We start from the raw sequence: 15,295 nt of genomic DNA on the forward strand, positions 1-15,295 counted from the left end.
TCTGTAGCTTCTACTTTCTTGGTTGAGTGAAACTATAGCTATAACACATATTTAGACTCTGCGGGGGTGTGGGCAGATACGTGTTATTAATAGACGTACAATTTGAACATCACATTAACTTGTCCCTGAACAGGATTATCTCCTTCTTCATATTTCTGTGGATCACCGCCACGTTATTTTCACATCATTAACTCCACCTGGATACTTTTGGCAGGATGAAAGGCTATTGTTTCCATTTTCAAGCTTCCAGGTTATACTTATGAGCTTCCAGAATAATATAAAAAGACTATGAGAAAAAAAAAAGATTTCCCATAATGGGACAGCAGGTTGTAATGAGATCAGACCAACAACAAGGAGGAGCACAAGTGGAGCAGTAGAGTATAATAATAATAATAATAATAATAATATATTATTATGGTATTTGTTAAGCATTTACTATGCGCCAAGCACTGTTCTAAGCACTGGAGTAGATATAAAGTAATCAGGTTGTCCCACGGGGGGCTCACAGTCTTAATCCCCATTTTACAGATGAGGTAACTGAGGCACAGAGAAGTTAAGTGGCTTGCCCAAGGTCACAGAGCAGACAAGTGGCAGAGCCAGGATTAGAACCCACGTCCTCGGACTCCCAAGCCTGTGCTCTTGCTGCCCAGCACAGGTGAGTTTTGACTTTTGACATCTGACTTTTTAACTTTTGCCTTCCACTCGCTAGCCGCTGCCCAAGCTAGGGATGGAATGGGTCTGCCTCTGCTTGCCTCTCCCTCCCGTAGCCGAGACTGGTAGAGTATTGGAAACTCCCCAGTTGCAACCCAGAGAGGGGAAAGGGAGGCTGGGAAATGAAAATAGAAATAACTACTCTAAAGACACCTGAAACTGTCATTTGTATAGGATGGGGGATGGACCAGCTGAAATCGATCAATCTGTCAGTCATATTTATCGAGTACTTACTGTCTGCTGGGCTCTGTACTAAGCGCTTGGGAGAGTACAGTAGAGCAGTATAGCAGACACAGTCCCTGTCCACCAGAAGACAGATGGAAAAGCAGATTGTTCTGCATAAAATTGGAAAGAATTAGCACCAACTAGGGAAGGAGCATGGGCCTTGGGGTCAGAGGACCTGGGTTCTAATCCCACTCCACCACTCGCCTGCTCTGTGGTCTTGGGCAATTCACTTAACTTCAATCAATTTTTTATTGAGAGAGTACTGAGTGCAGAGCTATTTACTAGCTGCTTGGAAGAGTAGAATATAACAGTAGAATATAACAGAAGCAGCATGGCTCCGTGGAAAGAGCCCGGCCTCCGGAGTCAGAGGTCCTGGGTTCAAATCCCAGCTCCGCCGATTGCCAGCTGTATGACTTTGGGCAAGTCACTTCACTTCTCTAGGCCTCAGTTACCTCATCTGTAAAATGGGGATTAAGACTGTGAGCCCCACAAGGGGCAACCTGATGACCTTGTAACCTCCCCAGTGCTTAGAACAGTGCTTGGCACATAGTAAGTGCTTAACAAATGCAATAATAATAATAATAATAATAATAATAATAACAGAGTTAACAAACATACTCTCTGATCACAATGAGTTTACAGAAGGGGAGGCAGACATTAATATAAATAAATAAATTACAGATATGTACATAAGTACCGAGGGGCTGGGAGGGGGGAAGGAATAAAGGGAGCAAGTCAGGGTAATGCAGAAAGGAGCGGGAGAAGAGGAAAGGAAGGCTTAGTCAGGGAAGACCTCTTGGAGGAGATGTGCTTTCAGTAAGATTTTGAAGGCGGAGGGAGTAAATGTCCGTTGGATATGAAGAGGGAGGGTGTTTCAGACCAGCGGCAGGATGTGGGCAAGAGATTAGTGGCTAAATAGTTGAGACCAAGGTACAGAAAGAAGGTTGCCACCAGAGGAGCAAAGTGTGCAAACTGGATTGTAGTAGAAAAGCAGTGAGGTGAGGTAGGAGGGGGCGACGTGATTGAGTGCTTTAAAGCTGACGTAAGGAGTTTCTGTTTGATGCGGAGGCGGATGGGCAACCACAGGAGATTCTTGAGGAGTGGGCAAACATGGACTGAATGTTTTTGTAGAAAAGCGATCTGGGCAGCTGTGTGAAATAAGGACCGGTGTGAGGACAGACAGGAAACAGGGAGGTCAGCAAGGAGACTAAACAGTAATCAAGGCGGGATTCGGTCATTGCTTGTAGTAACATGGTAGCGGTTTGGATGGAGAGGAAAGGGTGGATCTTTGCAGTGTTTTGAAGGTTGAAGTAATAGGATTTAGTGACAGATTGAATATGTGGGTTGAATGAAAGAGATGAGTCTAGGATAACGCCAAAGTTACGGCCCTGTGAGACAGGAAGGATGTCGTCTACGGTCATGGGAACATTGCCAGGTGGGGAGAGGATAAGGTTTGGGTGGGAAGATAATGAATTCTGTTTTGGACATGTTAAGTTTGAGGTGTCGGAGGTACAGCGTTGAAGGCAGGAGGAAAAAGTAGTAGTATTACTACTGCCAAGATTTGAAGCTGGTGAGAGCTTGAAATCTATTGTCTTTACAGATAATACACAGAGTGGACAATCCACTCTCAGATTCATTCATTCAGTCATATTTATTGAGTGCTTATTGTGTGCAGAGCACTGTACTAAGCGCTTGGGAAGTACAAGTCAGCAACATATAGAGACGGTCCCTACCCAACAACGGGATCACAGTCTAGAAGATAAATCAAGAGGTGGCTGTATAAGGATGTGATATATTTTTTTCCCCATGACTTCCTGAGTTATGTGTTTTCTTAATCCTAGACAATTAAATTAGCTGATGATTATTATTATTTCATCAGTACTGAGAACTACAGAACTTAGAATGAGACTAGGCTTCTACCCTGGGGTCTTGTCGTTTATGCCTTTGGTCTACATAGAAAGTCACTTTCTTTTCATGTCTTCTCTTACGCTGTCAAGTCGTCTGTGACCCATAAGGATACCATGGACACATCTCTTCCCACCTCCACCCGCAATCATTCTGGTAGTGCATCCACAGAGTTTTCTTGGTAAAAATACAAAAGTGGTTTACCATTTCCTCCTTCCACGCAGAAAACTCTAGTTCGTTCATTAATTCGATTGTATTTATTGAGTGCTTACTGTGTGCAGAGCACTGTACTTGACTCTCTCTCTCTCATACTGCTGCTGCCCAGATCAGGGGAATTTTGACTTGTAGCAGATTGCCTTCCACTGCCCAAGCTAGGAATGGAATGGGTATGCCTCTGCTTGACTCTCCCTCCCATAATCGAGACTGGTAGAGTACTGGAAACTCTCCAGGTGCAACCCTGAGAGGGGATTTTTCTTATCACACTTGTATAATTCCTTATAGAGCCGATGATGATATCAAGGATGCTATTTATTTAGCGTTTACTGTATTCCAAACACGGGGCCAAGGGAGTCAGATCAGCCACAGTGCTTGCCCTTTATGGAATTTGCTAGCTAAGAGAGGGATAATAGGTATTTTATCCCTCTTCTACAGATGAGAAAACTGAGGCCCAGAGAAGTTAAGTGGTTTGTCCAAGATCTCAGAGCAGGCCAAAAGCAGAGCCAGGGCTAGAAATGGGTCTTTTGATTCAAGGTCCTGTGCTCTTGGCCTTCCTTATTTTACTAAAGTACATTGAAAGCAGTATAATAATGATAATATTTTTTAAGCGCTTACTGTGTGTCAGCCACTGTACTAAGAGTTGGGGTAGATACAAGCAAATTAGGTTGGACCCGATCCCTGTCCCACGTGGGGCTCACAGTCTCAATCCCCATTTTACAGAGGAGGTAACTGAGGCAGAAGTTAAGTGACTTGCCCAAGGTCACAGAGCAGACAAGTGGTGGAGTAGGATTAGAACCCATGACCTTTTGACTCCCAAGCCTGTGCTGTATCCACTAGGTCATGCTGCTCTTCTAAAAATATATTGCCTGTGTGTTCTGGGAGTCTGAATTCCAATCTTATTTTTACCATTGAATAATCAGGTTGTCTTGAGCAAGTCTTCGAGTCTCTGAATGACTCACTGTTCCCAGTCATAAAATGGGCACTATAAGAGCTGTGTACTCTAGTGGAAAGAACTCTGGAATTGGAGACAGGTCATTTGGATTCCAAATTTAGCACCAACACTGACCTACTGAATCATCTTCTGAAGAAGTGGTGAAGCAGTGGATCCCAATGAAAAAAGCACAGTCTGGAATCCGGGAGGCCTGGGTTCTAATCCCTTCTCCGCCACTTGCCTGTTGTGTTGTCTTGGCCAAGTCACTTCACTTTTCTGGAACTCATCTGTAAAATGGGGATTCAATAGCTGTTCTCCCTTCTTAAGCAGGGAGCCCCATTTGGGATAAGGATTGGGTCCAACCTGATTATCTGGTGGCTAGCCCTGTGCTTAGTTTAATTCTCAGCACATAAGTATCATTATTTTTAAAATGTGTGGCTTAAAAGGTCAATGTGGGACTCCCATTCTGGCCACACTGCGCACACAGCAACATATCACTACCCTTGGGATATTCTTGTGAACTGGTCATTCTATTGGTAAACATCTCCTCAATAAATATAACTGGTCAGAAAAATAAATCATTTTCAAAAGCAAGTTTCCAACTGAGGTCCCAAAATGTGCTTTTGTGGTTGTGTCTTAATATTTGGAGGCTAGGGAAAACTACAGGTAAGTATTATTTATGAAAATATCTTTAGTCTTTAGAATCTGTTCTGTATTGGATTCAGATTCTTAGATGCTGAGTCTCACAACAGATTGATGCAGTTTATGCTACGGCACATTAATCAGGCAAATCCTTCAAAGATGACTCGATAAATGAGTGGTTTAGGGTAGCTCCTAATTGACTGCATTTGTAGTTTAGATTGAGGATTGTAGCTTATTGTAGACTGCCCACGGGGGACACATGCACATATTATGTTTTCTTTTTCCTTTTTTTTGGTTTTTGTAAAGCGCTTACTATGTGCCAGGCACTGTACTAAGCACTGGGATAGATACGAAAGCTAATCAGATTGGAGTCATTCCACGTCAGTAAGTCAATCATATTTTTTGAGTGTTTATTATGAGCAGATCCTGTACTAAGTGCTGGGGAGAGTATAAAATGACAATATAACCGACACATTCCCTGCCCACTGAGAGCTTACAGTCCCACGTGGGGTTCAGAGTCTTAATCCTCATTAAGAGAAGAGGTAATTGAAGCACAGAGAAGTGAAGCCACTTGCCCAAGATCACACAGCAGACAAGTGAGAAGCAGCGTGGCTCAGTGGAAGGAACATGGGCTTTGGAGTCAGAGGTCATGGGTTCAAATCCCAGCTCCGCCACTTGTCAGCTGTGTGACTTTGGGCAAATCGCTTCACTTCTCTGTGCCTCAGTTACCTCATCGGTAAAATGGGGACTAAGACTGTGAGCCCCACGTGGGACAACTTGATCACCTTGTAACCTTCCCAGCGTTTAGAACAGTGCTTTGCACATAGTAAGCGTGTAATAAAAAAGCCATTATTATTATTATTATTAAGTATAGTGCCTGGCACATAATAAGCGCTTAACGAATGTCATTACAAAAATGGCATTCTTTTAGTCATTAGTCATTTTTTAGTCATTACAAAAAAATAAGTACGGACCAAAGAGATGCCAGCCACAAAGAGTTGCAGCATTACTGGGGAACACTTTTCCCAGGGCAGCCTTTGCATTCATTTGACACAGTCCTTACGTCTGCACTTTGGAAACTCAATGCAATGTGTGAAAGAAGAATGGTTCAGCATGTCTAGCAGACACCGGGAGTTCTCATCTTCCGCCATGCTATGCATTGAGTGGGGAGGGCAATCCTCATCTCCAGGAAATCAGCTGGAAAGACAGAGTGAAAAGAAGAGGCCTCAGGCCTATCAACCAGACAAAAGTCTGAACTTTCTGTTTGTCTCGGCTGATGAAAAGGAAATGGAAATGGAATGGTTTTAGCCTGGAACCCTGACTGTTAAATCCTTTATGTAAAGTATTCTAGCCAATTTCTCTCTGCCCAGATTCAGATTTTCACAGTTTTTGTTTTGGCTGCTGAAAACTTGCCCAGGAAAGGAATGGCCCTGAGAAACCCCAATCTTGACCATGGCTTGTGGGATTAGGAGATGTGGGATTCTGGGACAGACTTTGATTGGTTTCAGATTGGGCTTCAGCTGCCTTATATAGCAGAACTGTACCTCCATGTAGTTAGTTCTGCTACATCTCAAGAGGAAATTAGGGAGGATGTCTTGGTTTGGGCTCAGGGCTTCCCAGTTCATTCATTCATTCATTCAATTGTATTTATTGAGTGCTTACTGTGTGCAGAGCACTCTACTAGGCACTTGGGAGAGTACAGTATAACAATAAATAGACACATTCCCCACCCACAATGAGCTTACAGTCTAGAAGGGGAGACAGGCATTAATAAAAAACAGTAAATTACAGATATGTATATAAGTACTGTGGGGCTGGGAGGGGGGATAAATAAGGGGAGCGAGTCAGGGTGATGAGGAAGGGAGTGGGAGAAGAGGAAAGGAGGGTTTAGTCAGGGAAGGCCTCTTGGAGGATGTAACGTCCTCCAAGACGTTATGGCTTGGAAGGGGGAGAAAGTAATTATCTGTCACAGTTCACTGGATAGCCACAAAAGGCCCCATAGCATAATAATGATACTTCAGGTTTTTTTTAAGCACTTACCAAGTATCAAGCACTGTACTAAGCACTGGGGTAGATATGAGATCAACAGGTCTCACATGGGGCTTTACAGATTAAGTAGGAGAGAGAACAGATATTGAATCTCCATTTTGCAGATGAGAGAACTGAGGCACAGAGAAGTTGAGTGACTTGCCCAAGGTCACACTGCAGACAAGCAGCAGAGCCAAAATTAGAACCCAGATCCTCTGACTCCCAAGCCCAGCAGCATCGATCCCTGCTTCGTTTTCTTTCTTAGAATATTGACATTTGTCAGATTTCCATTGTTGACACCCTCTCTGTCATCATCATCATCATCATCAATCATATTTATTGAGCGCTTACTATGTGCAGAGCACTGTACTAAGCGCTTGGGAAGTACAAATTGGCAACATATAGAGACAGTCCCTACCCAACAGTGGGCTCACAGTCAGCAGCTGAATTATTTTAATGGTCCACTCTGTCCTTCCACCATCATTTTCCACGTAACCACCAGTCCTTATTGGAGCTACCTTATAGATACTCACAAGACACAGTTCCAACTGATTAGAGGCAAAGCAGTGAGGTCTAGTAGAAAGAGCCCTAGCCTAGGAGTTCTATCCCAGATCCACCACTTGCCTGCTGTGGGACCTTGGGCATGCCTCAGCCTCAGTTTCCTCATCTGTGAATGGGGATTGAGCAGCGTGGCTCAGTGGAAAGAGCATGGGCTTTGAAGTCAGAGGTCATGGGTTCAAATCCCGGCTCTGCCAATTGTCAGCTGTGTGACTTTGGGCAAGTCACTTAACTTCTCTGGGCCTCAGTTCCCTCATCTGTAAAATGGGGATTAAGACCATGAGCCCCACGTGGGACAACCTGATCACCTTGTATCCCCCCAGCGCTTAGAACAGTGCTTTGCACATAGGTAAGCGATTAACAAATACCATTATTATTATTATTACCTGCCTCCCTCCCCCTTGGACTGTGAATCCCATGGTAATAATAATAATTTTGGTATTTCATAAACACTTACTATGTTCCAAGCACTGTACTAAGCATGGGGATGGATACAAGGAAATTATCTTGGACGAGGTTCCTGTCCCATGTGGGGCTCACAGTCTCAATCCCCATTTTACAGGTGAGGTAACTGAGGCACAGAGAAGTGAAGTGACTTGCCCAAGGTCACAGAGCAGACAAGTGGCAGACCCGGAATTAGATCCCAACCAGGCCTGTACTCTAGCCATTATGCCACTTGGGATAGGGACTGTGTCTAACCTGGTTATCTTGAATCCACCCCAGTGCTTGATCCATAGGAAATGTTAAACAAATACTGCAGTTATAAGGCTTGAAGGGACCTAGAACCTATTCCTTCATTTTCCATTTAAAACTGGGCACAATTTGTGTAACCTTTTTCATGTAGACCTGTATTCTGTTAAATGGACTGTACAAACCTTAATAATTGCAATAGTGGTACTTATGCAGCGCCTGTTAGGTGCTAACAACGTTCTAAGCACTGGGGTGGATACAAGTGAATCAGGTTGGACGCAGTCGCTGTCCCACATGAGGCTCACCCTCTTAATCCTATTTTACAGATGAGGTAACTGAGGCCCAGAGAAATGAAGTGACTTGCCCAAGGTCTCACAACAGACATGTGGCAGGGCTGGGATTGGAGCCCAGGTCCTTCTGAGTCCCAGGCCCACGCTCTATCCACTAAGCCAAGCTGCAATTCCCTGTTACCGCCCCACCTGCCCCATATTGACCAGAACCACTAATGCCCTGGAGATGGAATTCCTCCTAGACCACTATTAATACAAGCCAAAGGAATTTTAGTGGAAATGCAGGATGGCCCTCTAATTGCACCCTTCAGGATTTCCATCTGGGAGCTCCTTTATGCAAATAGTGCTGTGTGTTGGATGTAGGGCCAAAATGGAAATTCACACATCGAGTTTTCTCTATAACTATAAACAAGCAGGAAATGTAAATGGCAACTAAGAATGTTCTTACAAGATGTCAATTTAGAGTCTAGATCCAAAGTTCTGGCCGCCTCAGTTGTTTGGCTTCTATTTCCGCTTTTATTGCTGTTGCTGCTACTGCTCTGTTAGGTTGCATTCTTTGCTTACCTGTTTTTTGCAAGTTTCTCCATAACACCTCAGATTCCCTAAGGAAATTTTAGCTTCCTTTCTTGTTGCTAATAAGAAAGCAGAGGCAATACAATGATTTCCTCCCAAAACTGAACAGTGGGTAGCAGATAATGCAAGACGTGGACTGAATCCATGATTTACCTAGATGAATGAATGTTTTCGGTTAGTATTTCCTGAATTCTCAGGTAACGAAGATGGGCCTTCAAAGGGGAAACTGTGAATCCACTGAATTTTGTATTTTTAAGTCAATTAAAAAAGTGATGATCATAATAACATTTTTTATTAAGCATTTACTATGTGCGAAGCACTTTAGAAATAGCTGTGGTATTTCACAGGTACACAGTACCTGTCCACTAGAATTACAGGCTAAGGAATATTTAGTTTACATTGTATTTAGAACAGCTGTTGGGTGGACAAGCAATCTTATACAACATTGTTTTAAAAACAGCTGGTCTATGGAAACTGGCTGTTAAAATATGTATTCCTACACTTTTGCTGTCAAAGATACATTTCAATATCAAGTAGCATTTGTAATCAGCACATTCAGCTCCCATTTGCCAACTGTGCACTCCCTTCGGGCAGCTCAAACATTGGTGGGGATTGTTGTAGTGTACTCTCCCAAGTGCTTAGTATACTCTGCATACAATAAGTGCTCAATAAATACAATTGAATGAATGGAAGTTAATAGTAACCATGGTGATATTTTTTAACTGCTCACTATAGGGGTAGATAAAATCAAATCGAACACAATCCCTGCCCTAAGTGGGGCTTTAATCCCCATTTTACAGACGAGGAAACAGACACAGAAAATGTAAGGTTATGCAGGAGGCAAGTGGTGAAAGTGGGAATAGAACCAGGAGTTCCTGACTCCCAATCCTATGCTCCTTCCACTAGGGAAACAGTGTGGCTTAGTGGATAGAAAACAGGTCAGAAGGACCTGGATTCTTGGCTTTTGGCTCTCTGTCACCCGTCGGCCAGGGATGGGTTCGTTCAGCAATCGGAGAGGCGACAGAAAAAGAGAGGCCGGGGACAGAAAGACCGAGTTTTATTTAAAATTTATTCCGCGAGGCGAATTGTATTATTTAGTTGTTTAGGCACAATGGATTGAGCTTCCCTTTCAGGAGGAGTGCAATAAATTAGCAATATTCGAGCTTCCCTAACGGGAGGAACACAATCATCGCAGCAGCGTGGCCCAGTGGAAAGAGCACGGGTTTTGGAGTCAGAGGTCATGGGTTCAAATCCCAGCTCCGCCACTTGGCAGCTGTGTGACTTTGGGCAAGTCACTTAACTTCTCTGTGCCTCAGTTACCTCACTTGTAAAATGGGGGTGAAGACTGTGAGCCCCCCGTGGGGCAACCTGATCACCTTGTAACTTCCCCAGCGCTTAGAACAGTGCTTTGCGCATAGTAAGCGCTCAATAAATGTCATTATTATTGTTACTATTATTATTATCGTAAGTGGGTGAGGCGGTCGGCTCTCACCCTTGTGCACTTCCCACTCGGGATGACTCCACTTACTTTCCCGCACGGGAAGAATGTATTCCATTCCCCGTGCACGTGGTGGATGGCTAGCTAGTTCTCACCACGTGCTCTTCCCTCCACGGGAGGAATCCACTTATGTTCCCCATCATCAGCGGGGTACCTGGATCCCACCCACTGTTGTTGGGCGAGACACACACGCGTCCCGTGGCCCTTGCCCTCAGTGTGTTGGTTCTGGTGGCAGAGTGGGCATCTGGGCAGAGAAAGACACATGGGCCACTGCTGCTGTGTGTCTTGGTGTTCTGCCCCTGAAGGTCAAAGGTGACAGGGATTTATCACCTGTGCTCCTAGGCCATTCCAGCTTCTGGCCTCAGTTTATCCAATCTCTGATGGGCACGGGGGCGCGGGACACCTCCTGTCTTCCCAGCTCGAGCTGTCAATCTATCAGTTTGGGTCATGGGGGTGGTATCCCATCCTCACTTTCAAGTTCTGCCTCCTGGTCCAGGTGGTTACGAGATATCATTTGACCTTGAGACGGCCGTTACCCCAGGATCACCTTGGGACACTCTCCCACTTATCTACTGTGTGACCCTGGGCAAGTCAGTTCACTTCTCTGTGCCTCAGTTTACCTGATCGGCAAAATGGGGATTAAGACTGTGAGCCCCCTGTGAAACAGGAACTGCATCCAACCTGAAGAGCTTATATCTATCTCAAAGCTAAGAACAGTGACTGGAACGTAGTAAATGATTAGACACCCTACCAGGTGTCTCTAAATAGGGCGGGGAAGTACTGCCCCTTTAAGGCCCTTCCCTCCCGTACATAAGGCTTTTGAGGGGGGGGCGGGGAGAGGTTTGTCGCACGTGGAAAGGAGACAGAGCAGGTCCTGCTTGGCTTTGGTGAGTAGGGGGCTTTGGCTGCTTCAGCTATCCCCCCCAATTTTTTTTTAGGGTGGGTTTGGAACTGGGGTTGCTGGAATTGTTGATTCATATGGGATTGGAGGAAGTGAATTCAGAAGTGACTTAAATGTACATGTTGTTGAACTGTGGGTGTTGGGATGAACGTTGGGAAGGGCCAGGGAGAGTTACTGGGTTGTCTGATATTGATGGGTTGTGAGATAATGATGTGTCTCTACATATATATTGTGTTTTGCCTGTTTGGGGGGCATTGGGGAAAGAGGGGAGGGTTTGTTGGTGATGATTGTGTTGGCAATTCTAATTATGTTTCTGATACTGCTGATTATTTGGGCCTGGGAGGAGGGGCTGGAGACTGAGAGCTGCCTCTACTTGTTCAGGCTGGGGGTAATGAGCGTATGCAGGTGGGAGGGATTGCGGGAAGACTTCGGGATCAGAGGGCCTTGGCCTCTGCTTGATTTGGGGGTGACTGCTGGACCTGGGTTTGAGGGAATGGGACATCTGGGGTGTATGTGAGGTGGTCACGCTCACTGTTGGTTTCTGTGTGCGTCTGTCTATGGCTCTGGGGGAAGAGGGGGTGTGTGACTGTTTCTTGGGTGGGGGAAGGATGTGTCTGTCTCTGGGGGAGGGTTTGTATGTATGTGTCCATCTCTGTGTGTGTCTCCTGTTTTGATTTGTTCAAGAGCCAGGACAGTGTCCTCTCCATTTTGCCCCACTCCCCCCAGAACTCAGGGCAGTCTGACATAATGAGCCCCCCGAGGGCAGGGCTGCTGCAACTTTGTGCCTAACATTGTGAGCCTCTTGAGGGTAGGGCACCACATCCTTGCACCTGTCTGACATTGAACCCCCTTAGGGCAGGGTTTCCATGACCGTGAGTCTGTCTGATGTTGAGGACAGGGCCGCCTTGACCGGTTATTGTCATGGTTATTGAACGCCTATTGTGTGCAGAGCACTGTACTAAGTGCTTGTAAAAAGGAGAGCTGATTAAGTGCCTTAGAAGCAACAGCTGGGAGTTTCTGCTTGATATAGAGAGGAGGGGAAATCGCTAGAGGATTCTGAGGGATGGAGAGTCAGGAATTGGACATTATTTTAGGAAAACGATTCTTTTGACCCTAGGGAATTTCCTTATGAGTCTTGATCCATCAACGATATATATATCCTTGTATATATGTATATATCCACCTGTATATATGTATATATGTTTGTACGTATTTATTACTCTATTTTACTTGTACATATTTATTCTATTTATTTTATCTTGTTAATATGTTTTGTTGCCTGTCTCCCCCTTCTAGACTTTGAGCCCGCTATTGGGTAGGGCCCGTCTCTATATGTTGCCAACTTGGACTTCCCAAGCGCTTAGTACAGTGTTCTGCACACAGTAGGCGCTCAATAAATACGATTGAATGAATCAAGGAGCAGTGTGATCCGGGAATCAGAGAATCTGGTTTCTAATCCCGGCTCTGCCAAGTGCTTGCCCTGTGACCCTGGGCAAGTCACTAAACTTCTCTGCGCCTCAGTTTTCTCATCTGTAAAATAGGGAGGGATTCAGTGCTTGTTTTCCTCTACTTAAACTCTAAGCCCATGTGGGACAGGACTGTGTCCATCCTGATTTAACTTGTATCTACCCCAGCACTTAGGACAGTGCTCAGCATATAATAAGCACGTAACAAATGTCATAATAATCATCATCAATCAACATTTTCCTTACTGTATGCAGAGCAATGTTAGCTTTGTTTGCTATCTACACAGGTGTAAACTCTAGATAGTAATCTCACTGGGCAGGGAACAGTCTGTTGTTACATTGTGCTCTCCCAAGAGCTTAGTACAGTGCTCTGTACCCAATAAGTGCTCAATAAATACAACTGAATGAAAAAGGTATTATGGGGTATGGGGCTAGCCATAACAATCTCTGGATGAAAGTTCCACTTTAAATGAAAGAGCATTTAAAGAAGAGCTTTCTGCAGCAAGCCGTGAAACATCCTCTCCCAATAATAACTAATAATAATATGTGTTAAGTACATATTATGTGACAAGCCCAGGGTAGATATAGTATAGACAGTTCAGAACCGGTCCTTATCCCAAATGGGGCTCATAATCGTAGTAGTAGGGGGGTACAGGTAACCCCTCATCACTTGATAGATGAGGAAACTGAGGCACCGAGAAGTCACACAGCTGGCCAAAGAAAGAGTCAGGATTAGAACCCAGGTCCTCCTGACTCCCAAACCTGGGCTCTTTCCCCGAGGCCCCACTCCTCATCTACTATGGTTCTGAGAGGTTAGTTGGCGTGGTTCCTGGATCTGCTCAAATCCAGAGACAAAGAGCTGCAGTCCCCAGCATTTCCCCCCAGGGTTTTGTTTTTTTGTCTATCCATCTGAAATCTGCTCCAAGAATGATTGACGGTTATCTCCCGGTTAATTTGGGGATATTCCCCCCACCCCCAGACACAATTTATTTGGTAAGCACCAATAGGAAGGGTCACCGAACCCTTCAGAATTAATACAAAACCAGCGACCCTCAAATCCTCAGTGAAGTAAAGAATCCTACTTGCTTATTTCCGCTCCCCGAGACCAGATCTAATTCAGACATTCCCGAAAGTATCACCAGTAACAGGGGTTGCTAAACTGAGTGTTTCCTTTCAAAAGGCGTCCAATCCTGCACTGGCCAAACAACACGGTCTGGACAGGGACAAATAGGAGGTTCACATTTACCAGAAGGTGTATGTAGGGATCACTGCTGGGAAAGGATATTTGGAATTCATCTGGGTAATGTGCACTGCAGTTTTGAATTCAAGAAAGTCGCTTTTATACTGCCTGAAAGCTGCATCTTTTCATTGAATGACCTGTCATCTTTAGAGACCCAGTAAACTTTAAGCTCATTAAGGGCAGGGAATAATAATAATAATAGCATTTATTAAGCGCTTACTATGTGCAAAGCACTCTTCTAAGCGCTGATGTCTTTGCTAATTCTGTGTATTGGGGTTTGGGGATGTAGCTCAGAGGTTGAACACATGCTCAGTCGCTGACTTTTTGGAGAAGTAGCATAGAATAATGGATAGAGCACAGGCCTGAGAGTCAGAAGGTGTGACTCTCACTTATGTGCTATTCACTTAACTAGATTGTAAACGCCTTGTGGGCAAAGATTGTACCTTCTAATTCTGTTGTGTTGCACCGTTCCAAGCCCTTAGTATAATGTTCTGCACACAGTCAATTCTCAATAAATACCATTAATGCATATTAAGCCCTGGATAGGATTCAAGATATTCAGGTTGGACACAGTCCCTCTACCATTTTGTGGCTCAAAGTTCAAGTAGAAAGGAGTAGTGTTTAATCTCCATTTTACAAATAAGGAAACTCAGGCACAGAGAAGTTAAGTGACTTGTTCAAGTCACTAAGTGGGTGACTAAGTCACTAAGTAATAGCACATAAGTGGGTGTGAAGGCCCAGAGTCATTGGAGAGGGTTCTAATCCCAGCTACACTACTTGTCTGCTGTGTGACCTCGGGGAAGTCACTTGATATCTCTGTGCCAGTTCCCTCATCTGTAAAATAGGGATTGAGATTGTGAGCCCCATGTGGGACAGGGACTATGTCCAACCCAATTCATTTGTATCCACCCCAGTGCTTAGTATGCTTAGGACAGTGTTTTGCACAAAGTGCTAAATAAATGCCATTATTAATAATAATAATTGGCATTTATTAAGTGCTTACTATGTGCAAAGCACTGTTCTAAGTGCTGAATTATTATTAGTAGGGTGCCTGGCTCATTGTAAGTGCTTAATTACCACTATTATTATTATTGTACTCTCCCAAGTACTTAAGGTAGTGCTCTATACATAGTACACTCTTAATAAATATGATTGATTAGGAAAGATCCCAGGATTACAATTACATAGCCCCTGAAAGGTTGCTATAAATCAGTCATATTTATTAAACCCTTATTGAGTGAGGAACACTGTACTAAACCCATGGGAGGGTACAATGTAACAGAGTTGGTAGACACATTCCCTGCCCACAGCGAGCTTAGTCCAGTTGCTATTAACATCTTATATTAATAGTAGTAGTTACAGGAATAGATTTATTAAGCACTTACCACGTGCAGAACACTATACTAACTACTGGGGAGGGA

This window comes from Tachyglossus aculeatus, chromosome 20, assembly GCF_015852505.1.
Source record: "Tachyglossus aculeatus isolate mTacAcu1 chromosome 20, mTacAcu1.pri, whole genome shotgun sequence".
In the NCBI taxonomy this organism is placed as follows: Eukaryota; Metazoa; Chordata; class Mammalia; order Monotremata; family Tachyglossidae; genus Tachyglossus; species Tachyglossus aculeatus.